The sequence below is a fragment of the Zea mays genome, chromosome 8 (assembly GCF_902167145.1).
Source record: "Zea mays cultivar B73 chromosome 8, Zm-B73-REFERENCE-NAM-5.0, whole genome shotgun sequence".
Taxonomy (NCBI): domain Eukaryota; kingdom Viridiplantae; phylum Streptophyta; class Magnoliopsida; order Poales; family Poaceae; genus Zea; species Zea mays.
Genome location: NC_050103.1, coordinates 164,766,871 through 164,779,378, shown reverse-complemented (window position 1 = coordinate 164,779,378; position 12,508 = coordinate 164,766,871).

Sequence of the window (12,508 nt, the reverse complement as noted above, 5' to 3'; positions counted from 1 at the left end):
TTACCGAGGTTTGGTTCTTGCAAACCTACTCCTCGTTGAGGTGGTCACAAAGACTGGGTCTCTTTCAACCCTTTCCCTCTCTCAAACGGTCACCTAGACCGAGTGAGCTTTCTCCTCAATCAAATGGGTTACTTAGACCCCGCAAGGACCACCACACAATTGGTGTCTCTTGCTTTGATTACAAGTGTTGAAAGAATAAGAATGGGGAAGAAGAAAGCGATCCAAGCGACAAGAACTCAAATGAACACGAAAATCTCTCTCTCACAAGTCACTAAGTGTTTGGAGTGGTTCTGGACTTTGGAGAGGATTTGATCTCTTGTTTGTGTCTTGGAGTGAAGTCTAGAGCTCTTGTATTGAATGCAATATGCAGGAAACTTGGATGCCTTGAATGGTGGTGGTTGGGGGGTATTTATAGCCCCAACCACCAAAACAGCCGTTGGGGAGGGCTGTTGTCGATGGGCGCATTGGACTGTCCGGTGCGCCACTGTCCGGTGCGCCAGCCACGTCACCCAATCGTTAGGGTTCTGACGGTTTCTTTTGCTCCTTTCTTTTGAACCCTAACTTAGATCTTTTTATTGGTTTGTGTTGAACCTTTGGCACCTGTAGAACATGTAATCTAGAGCAAACTAGTTAGTCCAATATTTGTGTTGGGCAATTCAACCACCAAAATATTTATAGGAAAAGGTTTGACCCTATTTCCCTTTCAATCTCTCCCTTTTTGGTGATTGATGCCAACACAAACCAAAGCAAATATATAAGTGCAGAATTGAACTAGTTTGCATAAGGTAAGTGCAAAGGTTGCTTGGAATTAAACCAATTTACACTTTCATTAGATATGCATGGATTGCTTTCTTTCTTTTAACATTTTGGACCACATTTGCACCATTAGTTTTGTTTTTGCAAATTCTTTTGGAAAATCTTTTCAAAGTTAATTTGTAAATAGTCAAAGGTATATGAATAAGATTGCAAGAAGCATTTTCGAGATTTGAAAATTTCTCCCTCTATTTCAAATGCTTTTCCTTTGACTTAACCAAAACTCCCCCTGAATGAAATTTTCCTCTTAAAGCTCAAGAGGGTTTTACCAATTTGAAAGAAGATTTTATACCAACTTGAAAAATGCTAACCAATTGAAAAATTCTCTTTTAAATATTTCATCATAAGATACCAATTGAAAACTTCATTTTAAACTTGAAATTGGTGGTGGTGCGGTCCTTTTGCTTTGGGCTAATACTCTCTCCCCCTTTGGCATTAATCGCCAAAAATGGAGTCTTTAGAGCCCTCTTACTTTTCTCCCCAATGGTACAAGTAAATAAGAGAGAAGATTATACCAAAGTGGAGAGCGGTGCGGAGTGACGGCGAAGGGTAAATAATACCGATAGAGTGGAGTGGAAGCCTTGTCTTCGCCGAAGACTCCATTTCCCTTTCAATCTACGACTTAGCATAGGAATACACTTGAAAACACATTAGTCGTAGACGTAAAAGAGATATGATCAAATGTATATAAATGAGCTATGTGTGCAAAGTATCAATCAAAGATCCGGAATCAAGAATGTTTAGCTCATTCCTAAGTTTGGTAAAGGTTTTCTCATCTAGTGGTTTGGTAAAGATATCGGCTAATTGTTCTTTGGTGCTAACATAAGCAATCTCGATATCTCCTCTTTGTTGGTGATCCCTCAAAAAGTGATACCGAATGGCTATGTGCTTAGTGCGGCTGTGTTCAACGGGATTATCCGCCATGCGGATTGCACTCTCATTATCACATAGGAGAGGGACTTTGCTCAATTTGTAGTCATAGTCCCTAAGGGTTTGCCTCATCCAAAGCAATTGCGCGCAACAATGACCTGCAGCAATATACTCGGCTTCGGCGGTAGAAAGAGCTACTGAATTTTGTTTCTTTGAAGCCCAAGATACCAGGGATCTTCCCAAAAACTGACAAGTCCCTGATGTGCTATTCCTATCAATTTTACACCCTGCCCAATCAGCATCTGAATAACCTATTAAATCAAAGGTGGATCCCTTGGGGTACCAAAGGCCAAACTTAGGTGTCTGAACTAAATATCTCAAGATTCTTTTCATGGCCCTAAGGTGAACTTCCTTAGGATTGGCTTGGAACCTTGCACACATGCATACAGAAAGCATAATATCAGGTCGAGATGCACATAAATAGAGTAGAGATCCTATCATCGACCGATATACCTTTTGATCTACGGATTTACCTCCCGTGTCGAGGTCGAGATGCCCATTGGTTCCCATGGGTGTCTTGATGGGCTTGGCATCCTTCATTCCAAACTTGGTAAGTATATCTTGAGTGTACTTGGTTTGGCTGATGAAGGTGCCCTCTTGGAGTTGCTTCACTTGAAATCCTAAGAAATACTTCAACTCCCCCATCATAGACATCTCAAAATTTTGAATCATAATTCTACTAAACTCTTCACAAGTAGATTTGTTAATAGACCCAAATATGATGTCATCAACGTAAATTAGGCATACAAACAAATCATTTGCAATTGTTTCAGTAAAGAGAGTAGGATCAGCTTTACCGACTTTGAAGCCATTAGTGATAAGAATGTCTCTTAGGCATTCATACCATGCTCTTGGGGCTTGCTTGAGCCCATAAAGCGCCTTTGAGAGTTTATACACATGGTTAGGGTACTCACTATCTTCAAAGCCGGGAGGTTGCTCAACATAGACCTCTTCCTTGATTGGTCCATTGAGGAAGGCACTTTTCACGTCCATTTTATAGAGCTTAAAGCCATGGTAAGTAGCATAAGCAAGTAATATACGAATTGACTCAAGCCTAGCTACGGGTGCATAGGTTTCACCAAAATCCAAACCTTCGACTTGTGAATATCCCTTGGCTACAAGTCGAGCTTTGTTCCTTGTCACCACACCATGCTCATCTTGCTTGTTGTGGAATACCCACTTGGTTCCCACAACATTTTGGTTAGGACGTGGAACAAGATGACATACCTCATTCCTTGTGAAGTTGTTGAGCTCCTCTTGCATTGCCAACACCTAGTCCGAATCTCTTAAGGCATCTTCTACCTTGTATGGCTCAATAGAAGATACAAAAGAGTAATGTTCACAAAAATGAGCGAGACGAGATCGAGTGGTTACCCCCTTATGGATATCACCGAGGATGGAGTTCACGGGGTGATCTCTTTGTATCGCTTGGTGGACTCTTGGGTGAGGCGGTCTTTGACCCTGTACTTCTTGTCCATCTTCCTTGTCTTGATCATCATTATCTCCCCCTTGATCATTATCCTCCTCTTGAGGTGGCTCATCTTCTTTATCTTCATTTTCATCATTTTGAGCTTGATCCTCATCTTGGGTTGGTGGAGATGCTTGCATGGAAGATGATGGTTGATCTTGTGCTTGTGGAGGCTCTTCGGATTCCTTAGGACACACATCCCCAATGGACATGTTCCTTAGCGTGACGCACGGAGCCTCTTCATCATCTAGCTCATCAAGATCAACTTGCTCTACTTGAGAGCCATTAGTCTCATCAAACACAATGTCACAAGAAACCTCAACTAATCCAGTGGATTTGTTGAAGACTCTATATGCCCTTGTGTTTGAGTCATATCCAAGTAAAAAGCATGCCATCCTTAATGGCAGGGCGTCTTCCATTATAAAGCATGCTACGAGCAAATTTAAATTTTTCATTTTCTAATGCATGCTCGGCGATTTTAGCATCTAGTTTAGCTATATGATCATTTTGTTGTTTAATCATAGCAATGTGATCATGGATAGCATCAACATTAATGTCTCTACATCTAGTACAAATAGTAACATGATCAACACTAGATGTAGAGGGTTTGCAAACATTTAATTCATCAATCTTAGCATGTAACATTGCATTTTCATTTCTAAGATTGGAAATAGAAACATTGCAAACATTTAAATCTTTAGCCTTAGAAATTAATTTATCATTCTCAATCTTAAGGCAAGAAAGTGATTCATTCAATTTGTCAATCTTAGCAACCAAACTAGCATTATCATTTTTAAGATTGGCAAATGAATCATCACAAACATTTCTATTTTGAACCTTAGCAAGTATTTGGCATTCTCAGTTCTAAGGTTAGAGATAGTGTCATGGCAAATGCTAAGCTCCTTAGATAAATTTTCATTTTTCTCTACTTCCTGAGCATAAGAATTTTTAACTTTAACATGTCTTTTGTTTTCCTTAATAAGGAATTCCTCTTGACTATCCAAGAGTTCATCCTTTTCATGAATAGCTCCTATCAATTCATTTAATTTTTCTTTTTGTTGCATGTTAAGGTTGGCAAAAAGGGCAAGCAAATCATCCTCATCATCGCTAGAGCTACCCTCATCACTAGATGTTGTATATTTAGTGGAGGCTCTAGATTTTACCTTCTTCTTTTTGCCGTCCTTTGCCATGAGGCACTTGTGGCCAATGTTGGGGAAGAGGAGGCCTTTAGTGACGACGATGTTGGCGGCGTCCTCGTCGAAGGAGGAGTCGGTGGAGCTCTCATCGGAGTCCCATTCCCGACACACGTGGGCATCACCGCCCTTCTTCTTGTAGTACTTTTTCTTTTCCTTCTTCTTCCCTCTTTTGTCGTTGCCCCTTTCACTATCGCTAGAAATAGGACATTTTGCTATAAAGTGACCGGGCTTACCACACTTGTAGCACACCTTCTTGGAACGGGGTTTGTAGTCTCTCCCCTTCCTTTGCTTGAGGATTTGACAAAAGCTCTTGATGATGAACGCCATTTCCTCGTTATCGAGCTTGGAGGTGTCGATGGGGAGCCTACTTGACGTAGACTCTTCTTTCTTCTCCTCCGTCTCTTTGAATGCGACGAGTTGCACCTCGAGTGTGGAGGTGCCGCCTTGCTTGACAATTTGTTTGGAGCCTTTGATCATCAATTCAAAGCTCACAAATTTTCCTATAACTTCCTCGGGAGACATTAGCTTATATCTAGGATCACCACGAATTAATTGAACTTGCGTAGGATTACGAAAAACGAGTGATCTAGAATAACCTTGACCATTTCATGGTCATCCCATTTTGTGCTCCCGAGGTTGCGCACTTGGTTGACCAAGGTTTTGAGCCGGTTGTACATTGCTTGTGGCTCCTCTCCTTGGTTGAGGATGAATCGACCGAGCTCCCCCTCGATCGTCTCTCGCTTGGTGATCCCTCGTGCACAGTCTTGAGCACGTCCCAAATCTCCTTGGCACTTTTCAACCCTTGCACCTTGTTATACTCCTCTCGACATAGAGAGCCGAGGATTATAGTGGTGGCTTGGGAGTCAAAATGCCGGATTTAGGCAACCTCGTTCGAGTCATATGCTTCATCCCCTACGGATGGTACCTGCGCTCCAAACTCAACAATGTCCCAAATGCTAGCATGGAGTGAGGTTAGATGATGCCTCATTTTATCACTCCACATACAATAATCTTCACCGTCAAAAATCGGTGGTTTGCCTAATGGGACGGAAAGTAAAGGAGTGTGTTTGGAAACGTGAGGATAGCGTAAGGGGATCTTGCTAAACTTCTTGCTCTCATGGCGCTTAGAAGTGACGGATGGAGCATCGGAGCCGGAGGTGGAGGGCGACGAAGAGTCGGTCTCGTAGTAGACCACTTTCTTCATCTTCTTCTTCTTGTGGCCACTCCGATGCGACTTGATGCGGGGAGGTGACTCCTCCCTTCCTTTGGCGCCGGACTCCTTTGATGGAGCCTTCCTGTGGCTTGTGGCCGTTTCCATCTCCCTCTTGGCGGATCCTCCTGACATCACTTCGAGTTGTTAGACTCTAATGAAGTATCGGGCTCTGATACCAATTGAAAGTCACCTAGAGGGGGGGGGGTGAATAGGCGGAAACTGAAAATTACAAACTTTAAGCACAACTACAAGTCGAGGTTAGCGTTAGAAATAAAACCGAGTCTGAAAGAGAGGGCAAAAAAATCAACCAAAGAAATAGAGCGGATGACACGGTGATTTGTTTTACCGAGGTCCGGTTCTTGCAAACCTACTCCCCATTGAGGTGGTCACCAAGACCGGGTCTCTTTCAACCCTTTCCCTCTCTCAAACGGTCACCTAGAACGAGTGAGCTTTCTCCTCAATCAAATGGGTCACTTAGACCCCGCAAGGACCACCACACAATTGGTGTCTCTTGCTTTGATTACAATTGTTGAAAGAACAAGAATGGGGAAGAAGAAAGCGATCCAAGCGACAAGAACTCAAATGAACACAAAAATCTCTCTCTCACAAGTCACTAAGTGTTTGGAGTGGTTTTGGACTTTGGAGAGTGTTGGTGCTTGTTCACCTGAGCAAGTGGATCCAACGGGAGAGTGGAGAGAGTGTTTGCGGAGTTCAACGGGGAATGGCAATAGCTCTGTTAATCTGCTCCCTCAAGGGTACTGTACGGGGGTATTTATAGGTACCCGAGTACCTACCGTCCTCAAGCAAGGACGTTTATGCCCTCAGGAACCTAGAGTATCCTCAGAATATTCCCCCAAGAGGAGGTTACAGACCGTCATTACAGAAAAGGCTATTACAGATGAGGCCCGTAACACGCTTATCCCTGCCACCCTGTGGGGCCGTTACAGTGGGCTGAATCCCACTTGGGCTTCCAGACACGATGAGGACGTGAGGCTAGCAGACATCGTCAGAGTCTTCCCTCCGTCTTGCAATGGAGAAGAGCAAAGGGCAGCCGCGGAGTCCAGTCGCGAAGTCCTCATCAGACCGGCGTCCTTGGCATCGTTGGTGAAGCGAGGCGACGAAGGCATCGAGCGAAGGGTAGTGTCTTCGCCTTCGCCCCAACATTTGCCCTCCGCGGGACCAGTTCGACTGAGTCATCTGGTGTCGAAGACATCGCTAGATGGTGGAGACGCTGCCCTCGCTCGAAGTGGTCCCGCGGGGGTTTTTGAGGTGACCTTTGATGGACGTGGCACTGTTGGACTGCGTGTTTCCCAAAGTGTCGCGCCCTGTATATAAAAAGGGTGGCGTGGCTTGGGCTATCGCTTACCTTTGCGTGCGCCGAAAAACCCTAACTTTTTGAAACCGCTCACCCACTCGCCTGCCCTCCTTGTTCCTCTACTTCAGAGATCTGGCCCGCGTCAAGCAAACCGCGCGCCGCCGCCAACGGTACGTAGCAATGTCGTCTTCTTCCTCATCTGCTGCGAATGCACCGTCGGTCGATTCGTTGGCCGAGGATACCCTGAGCGGTTTGGTGGCGATGGAGATACAGACGGGCCACACGGTGGAGTTCGGCGTCTCGAGGATTTCCTCGGTTCACGTGCAGGACATGCAGCAGTTGGGGTACTTTGGTAACGGTGTTGGGCGCGTCCCGGGGGTGGAAGAGATTCCTGAGCCTGAGGGCGAATTAGTTGTGTTCGAGGCGTTCTTCATTGTCGGCCTTCGCCTACCTGCGCATCATTTCATGGCGGAGGTCATGCAGAGGTTCGACGTCCAGGTCCACAAGTTGACACCTAACGCCGTGGTGGCCCTGGCGAAGTATGTCTGGGCGGTGACTTCGTACGGCGGTCAGCCCTCCGTAGAGGTCTTCACCAAGAACTATTGTCTGCACTGGCAAAAGAGAAAAATTGGAAATATGATTGCACAGTTTGGATCGTGCACCTTCACGCCGAGGACCGGAAAGACTTCGGCGGAAGTCGTGGAACTAGTCCCCTGCGCTCGCAACAAGTGGGGCAACTGGTGGGATTATTGGTTTTATGTTTCGGGAGGCGAAGTTGAAGACCTCCCACAACTCCCCGCGGCCGTAATGTGCTCCCACTGTTATGTGGCATTCCCACTGTTTGAGGTGGCGGAGGACGATGAGGATGAAGGGGCCCTCCGGTGCGCTGCCCGCATGAGTAGCGGGCGTGACTTGGTTGAGAAATTCATCGGTTATGGAGTGTGTCCCTTGGTGCATGGCTGGGTGCTTGGCGAAGTGTGCCCTCGCCAGATGCCTACCTTGGGCAAGTAGCTGGTGCGAAGTCCTACCTTTGGTTTGGATTTGCGTGGCCGGAACCCAGCCGCGTTCGTGCGTAAAGTGGAGGATGGGGCTGTGAGGATTGTGGGGCAGTATGCGCCGAGGACGGAGGCTCTGCGGAGTTGGGATATTCATGGATCCAATGTTCGCTTGAACCGTGTCTTCGAGTTAAACCGTCTACCATATGGCGGTTACCCTAGAGACGACACTGTTGCTTCTATCGATCGCCGCGGAAAAAAGCTAGCAGCTGCGGCTGAGGAAGGCCCTTCGCGGGAGGCTGTGCCGGCCATTAAGAAGAGAAAACTAGGTACTGTGGCTGAGGGGTTGGGGGTCTTCGATCGTTTTGCTGTGGAGTTAATGGGGACTTATGCGGCCCTCGGGGGAAAGGATGTCTTCGCCCGAGCTCCGAGAATCTTCGGCGCGAATGCTGGAGGTTACCGAGGGTCGATGGACGAGGAACGTTCCGATCCCCCGGGCGGCCGGCGAGGACATATTTATGTCTCGTTTGGCCCGTGAGATGAAGATTTTTCCTTATGGACGGAATATTGCTGATGTTGTATCGGTAATGATGGACAAGGATCGCCAAGATGCGACGCGGAAGCGTCTGGCGTTCACTAGGGTCGGGGACCCTAGTCGTGAGGTCAAGAGGGCGCGGGTGAAAGGGAAATAGGCTTACACATTTTCCTAATTGATTTTGGTGGTTGAATTTCCCAACACAAATAAATTGGACTAACTAGTTTGCTCTAGATTATGAGTTCTACAGGTGCCAAAGGTTCACAACAAACCAATAAAAAGACCGAAAAAGGATTCAAATATAGAGAGCAAAAGTCAGCCGAAGTGTCCCCTGGTCTGGCGCACCGGACTGTCCGGTGCACCACCGGACAGTGTCCGGTGCACCAGGGACTCCAACTCCGAACTGCTCACCTTCGGGAATTCTGGAAGTCACTCCGCTATAATTCACCGGACTATCCGGCGTAGCATCAGACAGTGTCCGGTGGCGCACTGGACTGTCTGGTGTACCAGCGGAGCAACGACTACTTCTGCGCCAACGGTCGGCTGCAACCGCATTAAATGCGCTACAGTGCGCGTAGAAGTCAGGCACGCGCCAGAAGGCGCACCGGACAGTCTACAGGACCTGTCTGGTGCACCACCGGACTGTCCGGTGGCCCAGAAAACAGAAGCTCCAACGGTCAGAATCCAACGACTGTGTGACGTGGCAGGCGCACCGGACCGTCCGGTGCGCCATGCGACAGCAGCCTTCACCAAACGACTAGTTTGGTGGTTGGGGCTATAAATACCCCCAACCACCCACCATTCATTACATCCAAGTTTTCAGACTTCCTACACCTTACAAGAGCTATAGCATTCAATACAAGACACACCAAAGAGATCAAATCCTCTCCCAAGTCCAAAGATCATTCCCAATCAAATAGTGACTAGTGAGAGAGTGACTTGTGTTCATTTGAGCTCTTGCGCTTGGATTGCTTCTTTTTCTCATTCTTTCTTGTGATCAACTCAATTGTAACCAAGGCAAGAGACACCAATTGTGTGGTGGTCCTTGCGGGGACTTTGTGTCCCGTTTGATTGAGAAGAGAAGCTCACTCGGTCTAAGTGACCGTTTGAGAGAGGGAAAGGGTTGAAAGAGACCCGGTCTTTGTGACCACCTCAACGGGGAGTAGATTTGCAAGAACCGAACCTCGGTAAAACAAATCATCGTGTCTCACTCTTTATTTGCCCGCGACTTGTTCTTCACCCTCTCTCTCGGACTCGTTCATATTTCTAACGCTAACCCGACTTGTAGTTGTGCTTAAGTTTATAAATTTCAAAGTCGCCCTATTCACCCCCCTCTAGGCGACTTTCAATTGGTATCAGAGCTGGTGCTTCATTAGAGCTTAATCGCTCGAAGTGATGTCGGGAGATCACGCCAAGAAGATGGTGATCGGCGGTGAGAAGACCGCTACAAGCCACGGGAAGGCTCCATCGAGGGAGTCCGCCAACAACAAGAAGGATGGATCCCCTTCACGCATTCGATCGCACAAGAGTGGCGAGAAGAAGAAGAAAATGAAGAAAGTGGTCTACTACGAGACCGACTCTTCCTCACCCTCTACATCCGGATCTGACGCCGTGTCCGTCACTTCTAAGCGCCAAGAGCGCAAGAAGTATAGTAAGATCCCCCTACGCTATCCTCTCACTCCTAAGCATACTCCATTACTTTCCGTCCCATTAGGCAAACCACCGACATTTGACGGTGAAGATTATTCTAGGTGGAGTGATCTGATGAGATATGACCTAACCTCACTCCACAAAAGTATATGGGATGTTGTTGAGTTTGGTGTACAGGTACCATCCGTAGGGGATGAAGATTATGATGAGGACGAGGTAGCCCAAATCGAGCACTTCAACTCCCAAGCCACCACTATACTCCTCACCTCTCTAAGTCGAGAGGAGTATAACAAGGTGCAAGGGTTGAAGAGCGCCAAAGAGATTTGGGACGTGCTCAAGACCGCACACGAAGGAGATGAGGTGACCAAGATCACCAAGCGGGAGACGATCGAGGGGGAGCTCGGTCGCTTCATGCTTTGCCAAGGGGAAGAGCCACAAGAGATGTACAACTGGCTCAAGACCTTGGTGAACCAAGTGCGCAACCTCGGGAGCACCAAATGGGATGACCATGAAATGGTCAAGGTTATTCTTAGATCACTCGTTTTTCTTGACCCTACGCAAGTTCAATTAATTCGTGGTGATCCTAGATACACACTAATGTCTCCCGAGGAAGTAATAGGAAAATTTGTGAGCTTTGAGTTGATGATCAAAGGCTCAAAGAAAATCATCGAGCAAGGCGCCTCCTCCACCCCCGAAGCACAACCGGTCGCATTCAAGGCAACGGAGGATAAGAAGGAAGAGTCTACATCAAGTAGACTCCCCATTGACGCCTCCAAGCTCGACAATGAGGAGATGGCGCTCATCATCAAGAGCTTCCGCCAAATCCTCAAGCAAGGGAGGGGAAAGGACTACAAATCCCGCTCCAATAAAGTGTGCTACAAGTGTGGTAAGCCCGGTCACTTTATTGCAAAATGTCCATTATCAAGTGACAGTGACAGGGATAACGACAAGAAGGGCAAGACGAGAGAAAAGAAGAGGTACCACAAGAAGAAGGGCGGCGATGCCCATGTGTGCCGCGAGTGGAACTCCGACGAGAGCTCCACCGACTCCTCCTCCGACGAGGACGCCGCCAACATCGCCGTCACCAAAGGACTCCTCTTCCCAAACGTCGGCCACAAGTGCCTCATGGCAAAGGACGGCAAAAGGAAGAAGGTAAAATCAAAATCCTCCACTAAATATGCAACCTCTAGTGATGAGGAGGATAATTTGCGCACCCTTTTTGCCAACCTAAACATGCAACAAAAAGAAAAGTTGAATGAATTAATTAGTGCTATTCATGAGAAGGATGAACTCTTGGACACCCAAGAGAACTTCCTAATTAAGGAAAATAAGAAGCATGTTAAGGTTAAGAATGCTTATGCTCTAGAGGCAGAAAAATGTGAAAAATTATCTAGTGAGCTAAGCACGTGCCATGATATTATTACCAACCTTAGAAATGAGAATGCTAGATTAATTGCTAAGGTTGATTCAAATGTTTGTGATGATTCAATTTCCAATCTTAGAGATGATAATGTTAGTTTACTTGCTAAGATTGAAGAATTGAATGTCTCTCTTGCTAGCCTTAGAAATGAGAATGAAAAATTAATTGCTAAGGCTAAAAACTTAGATGTTTGCAATATTACCATTTCCAATCTTAGAAGTGAAAATGACATTTTGCATGCTAAGATTGTTGAACTAAAATCTTGCAAACCCTCTACGTCTACCGTTGAGCATGTTTCTATTTGCACTAGATGTAGAGATATTAACATTGATGCTATTCATGATCATATGACTATGATTAAACAACAAAATGATCATATAGCAAAATTAGATGCTAAAATTGCCGAGCACGAGCTAGAAATGAAAATTTTAAATTTGCTCGTAGTATGCTTTATAGTGGGAGACGCCCTGGCATCAAGGATGGCATTGGCTTCCAAAAGGAAAACAATGTCAAACTTAATGCCCCTCCTAAAAGATTGTCTAATTTTGTTAAGGGCAAGGCTCCCATGCCTCAGGATAACGAGGGTTACATTTTGTACCCTGCCGGTTATCTCGAGCACAAGATTAGGAGAATTCACTCTAGGAAGTCTCACTCTGGCTCTAACCATGCTTTTATGTATAAGAGTGAGGCATCTAGTTCTAGGCAATCAACTCGTGCTAAATTGCCTAAGAAGAAAACTCCTAGTGCATCAAATAAACCTAGCATTTCATTTAAGACTTTTGATGCATCTTATGTTTTAACTAACAAATCCAGCAAGGTAGTTGCCAAATATGTTGGGGGCAAACACAAGGGGTCAAAGACTTGTGTTTGGGTACCCAAAGTTCTTGTATCTAATGTCAAAGGACCCAAAACCGTTTGGGTACCTAAAATCAAGAACTAAACTTGTTTTGTAGGATTATGCATCCGGGGGCTC